At 39.4% G+C, this 4,905-nt stretch overlaps 1 pseudogene; it reads left to right on the top strand.

Annotated features, from left to right (window-relative positions):
• Positions 1-490: 490 nt before the first annotated feature.
• Positions 491-1,845, top strand: LOC146980232 (homeodomain-interacting protein kinase 1 pseudogene; annotated as a pseudogene).
• Positions 1,846-4,905: the final 3,060 nt, after the last annotated feature.

Below are 4,905 nucleotides of genomic sequence, written 5' to 3'. Positions count from 1 at the left end.
GTGGTTTAATTTTCACAATAGGAAATTGGTCAAAAAATATTTGTGAAGATATACACTTTATGAAGAAAAATCACATTGTCACAATCATTTCATGAGAAGAGTACAAATAATATTTTATTCACTGTATGGGCAACAATGAAGATGCAAAATCTCTGCTGGAGAAGCAGATGAGGCTGCAGTGATTCCGTATGTATGAGGAACATTTTCTTTTTTGCTTAAACAATTATTTTTTGCAACTCTAATCTTAGGTTTATTCAAAAATGTATTGTTCTATGATCACACTTTCAATAAATAACTGAAATATAAAACAAAAATCTATCTGGTTTGTTCTGAACTTCACTTGTTGTTGCCATAGTAACACAGGTTTGGATGATGCCACAAATATTTTTTTCTACATACAGCACATCTACATAGGCATCATCATCAGCAACACAGTTGATGATGTCACATAGAATGTGATGTCATCAATGATGTCACTGAATGTGAATAATTTACCACCACCAAATAGCAGACAAGCAACACAACCACAGACACAGAAAGTTGGAGAGTACAAGTTGCAGTGAGTTAAACTTACATTGCATTTACAACAGCTAATATTTCAAAATGGGAGCACAGTGTTGTACTTTGAACAATGATCAATATTGCTCATTAAAAAAATGTGACATTTTGTACAGTGATTTAAATATATACTCACTGGACAAAGTCCTGGGGAGTGGTGTTTATGGAAAAGTAGCCCAATGCTCAAATGTAGAAACCAAAGAAAAGTTGGCTGTGAAGTTTGTGAGGAGGGACATGGCCAGGATAGGTAGAAGAGAGATAAGCATTCTTGAAAAACTCAGGAGGCTTGACCAAGACAAGAATAACTTGGTCAAGTTTATCGAGGATTTTACACACAAAGGACATGTTTGTCTGGTGTTTGAAATGCTGCATATGGATATGTATGAGTTACTCAAAAGCAGGAAGTACAAGCCACTCCATCTGTCTGAGATTCGAGCAATCGCACAACAAATGCTGGTGGCTCTGGAGGCCCTTAAAAGCATAGGTATGGCACACACAGACATCAAGCCAGACAACATAATGTTGGTTAATCACCAACAACAACCATTTAGGGTAAAACTGATTGATTTTGGATTGGCTATTAATGTCTCTGAGCTACCTGCTGGCCGTGTAATTCAGCCTCTTGGGTACAGGGCCCCTGAAGTTATCTTGGGTCTTCCACTTTTTGAGGCCGTAGACATGTGGTCTCTTGGGTGTGTTTTGGCCTTCTTGTACCTTGGCTGGAATCTATATCCTGTAAGATGTAAATATCGGGCAATGAAAGCCATCGTGGAGATACATGGTATGCCTGAGGAACACTTACTACAGTCTGGAATTTATACCCACGACTATTTCACCAGAAACTCCACTACCCTCTCATGGAGGCTGAAGACAGAAAATGAATACATTTCTTCATCAGGCCTGAACAACATACAGAAATACCGCAGTCACTACTTTACTAATCTCAATCAAATAACAAGGACTCGCCCAAAGGTAATGGCTTGCAGTGAAACTGAAGATACAGAAGCCTTTTTAAGCCTCTTCACACAAATGCTGGATGTAGACCCTAAACAAAGGCTCACTCCCAGTGAAGGTCTAAGACACTGTTTTATTACCATGGAACATTTACTAAGTGCTGACTGCAACCCTTACGTGACATCAGCCAAATCAGTGTTAGAAAAAAGCCAACAAACGAAATCATCAGTCACCGCATGACTCATGTTCATCCAAGAAAGAATCATCAACACACAATATCAAAGAAAATTGGCGTAGATGATGCCAAGAAGACTCCAACAGGACCAAATGAAGGAACTTCCTTTGCCCCCACCATCTCTAAAAGATTCACAAGATCTGATCAAGTGGATGATACATCAGTATATAATCTCTCTTTTCCTGGACCACCTCTTTCAACCCTCTTCAAGAGATTCTTTCTTTCTTTCAGTCTGTCTGTCTGTTCAAAACATTTCAATAACAATAAAAAAGATAAATAAATTCTGTCATGTTGTCCTCAATGTCAAGTACTTGCTCTACTCTGAATCAGTCAGTCGTTCTTATCTTGCCTGCAGAGGGAGGGACCACATACTTCCTATTATACATGCATTGCATGCTGGGAGCAAGACACGGCTTAGCCCTAAGATAACGAGACCACGGTAGAGCCACCAGCTGTCCTTGTTGACATTGCACCGATAAAAACTGTTTAATTTCCACATGTACAAGTTTGAAACTGTTCTAAATTGTTAGGAGAGGGACCAAAACTGCTTTAACCGGAGGATTTGTTTTCTTGATTTTGATTTGACCGCAGGACATACGAACTCTGGTGAGTGTGTTACTTCAGTTTTTTTTTTTTTTGTTGTTTACAAAGCTTTACTTGACATTTTACCTGTTTATCTTACCAGCTTAATCTCACTTAGAGTTTGTAACTTGCACACTAGTTCACAGGATACCTTGATTTTAAACACTTCTAGTATCAGGACAGAGTTAGGGAAGACTGCCTTTCAATTCTATAGCCCTCAAACGTGGAATAGCTTACATCATTACTCATTGTCTATCATTCCCACTACATCCACACATTGTTCTCGTCAGGCCCTTGACGACCCACTCCATGAACCACAGGTAAGACTATAGCTCGAGCAACAAACAATAAAATAAAAAAATAACACCTTCCGTGCCAATCTGCACTAATTCAGGACATCCGTGAGATGCCAACAAAACACCCAATAACAACAAAGTGCATGATGTTCCATACCCGAGAGGGAAATGCAAATAATGAACCAAGACACAGTGTTGAGTAGGGCGGCACGATTAATCTTATTTTCATCGCCATCGCGAACATGCATCATAACAAAGGTTGCGTGAAATGTGACGATATGTGTGATAAGTAAGTTTTATTTACAGGCGCACCTCATACCTGTAATCTGAGCTAGAGGTGTAAAGGTATACCGTACTTCGGTATACCACGGTGGTGTAAAGCCACGGTGGTATATTATTTTTTTTAAATGAATCCTTTTGATGAAAAAGTTGTAGCTATAAACTTTAAGTAGCCTATAAACCAAATATAAGTTGTATTACTTTACATAAAGCATGTACTTTAATTTTAATACCGTCACCGTGAAATACCGCAGTATACTGTACTAACATCGTTACCATACCGTCAGGGTTCAAACTTAACTTTTTTGCTCACTGGCCAACTGGCTAGTGAGCTTTAAAAATCTACTGGCCAGAAAGATTTTTTACTGGCCAAAAATTATGTTTAGCTGTTTTGTATATTTTTCATTGTGTTGAACTGTTATAATACACTCATAAGCATTTTTAACACATATCATAGCTATTAGCATATTTTTGTGTGGAATAAAGGAGTCAAGTTTGCCTTTTTTCCCTAAAAGGTTTATTTTAGGGATGCACATGGTTAACCGTTTAACCATTAACCTATAACAAGAACTTGACCGAATAATACTATCAGTTATTTATATATATTTATTTATTAGCTCCTTATGTCGTCAACTCATGGGGGCGTGTCGACATGTGCAGACTTCCACTGCCTTCAGTCATATTATTTAGTAGCTAAAAGTTTCACAGGAGGACTGACACTGTGCACCATGAAGGATGATCAGACAATAAATGTAGCCTACACGGACATAGATGTGCAATAAAAAAAAAAAAAGAGGTCTCAGCTCTCCTGCAGCTCCACAGAGGAGCTGTCAGAGGAGCTCTGCTGCTCCTCTCTCTTCAGTCTGGTGTTTGGCTGCACTTTCAATAAGAAACAAAAACAAAAAAACAATTGGAGCGATGTTTTTTTTTGCCGTTAAGTAAACATGTGCGCTTCTTATTGAAAGTGCAGCCAAACACCAGACTGAAGAGAGAGGAATACACACGTGCGATGCGAGCGTTGTAATCGGTCACAAATCATTGCTATACGGCATGTTGTGAGCTTTAAGATCTGCACGACACCGGCTCACAACCCAAGCGTCACAGCCAGGTCGGGAGGAACAGTAACAACAACAAAGTAGTTGGATTTTTTTCACTCGCCAGAGTGGCCAGTCAGTCGGCTTCCTTTACTCGCCAAAGCATCAAAGTTAGTCGCCACTGGCGACTGGCGACCGCTAATTTTGAACCCTGCGTACCGTACTGTAAAATCCCATACTGTTACACCCCTAATCTGAGCTACACCGTTACACATAATGTAACCACAACAGCTACGGCGGACTTCCATCGCATCGCGGCTCTGGGTCAGGTTGGAAAGGCTGGTGGAGACTCACTGTGTTTGCATGCAAGCCACAGGCTTTCATGTTTGTGTACATTATCGTCCTCCGGTTTATGACACGCGCCGTCTGCTGCAGATTTGCAGAGACTTGAGAGTTAGGAATGCTATAATAAACATTTGCTTAGGGTTAACTGTGATACAAAAAACTGCTGAAGCCTACATGAACCTGTATTTAAACATCTTAATAGCCTGTATTACCACAAATTGGGCGGATGGACAGTTTCTGCTCTTATATTTTAGTATTTCCTGCAGCATTTTTGAAATAGAGATGGGATTTATGGCTCTTTGAGGGGAGCCGGATCTTGGTGAGCCGTTCCTTTCAAAGAGCCGTTCAAAAAACTGGCTCATTTGACTGATTTTTATATTTATTAAGTTTTAAGAAGCCAGCCTGGTGGTAACTCATTTTATCTTGGAAATAATTGCTGGGAGGTATGATGGGGTGAGATTTGGAACACAATAATACAAAATTAGATATCCCACCAATATCTGAGTTTGAATTAATCTGAAATATTGATTATATAACCTCATTTGACATGTGTGGACTAGATTTTAAAGTCTGATCTGGATTCATTGTAAATATTCCACAAGGTTGCGCCATATCACTCAGC

Source organism: Trachurus japonicus, chromosome 10, assembly GCF_045865225.1.
Source record: "Trachurus japonicus isolate A0001 chromosome 10, Traja_1.0".
NCBI lineage: Eukaryota > Metazoa > Chordata > Actinopteri > Carangiformes > Carangidae > Trachurus > Trachurus japonicus.
This window is presented reverse-complemented; position numbering and strand designations above follow the sequence as displayed.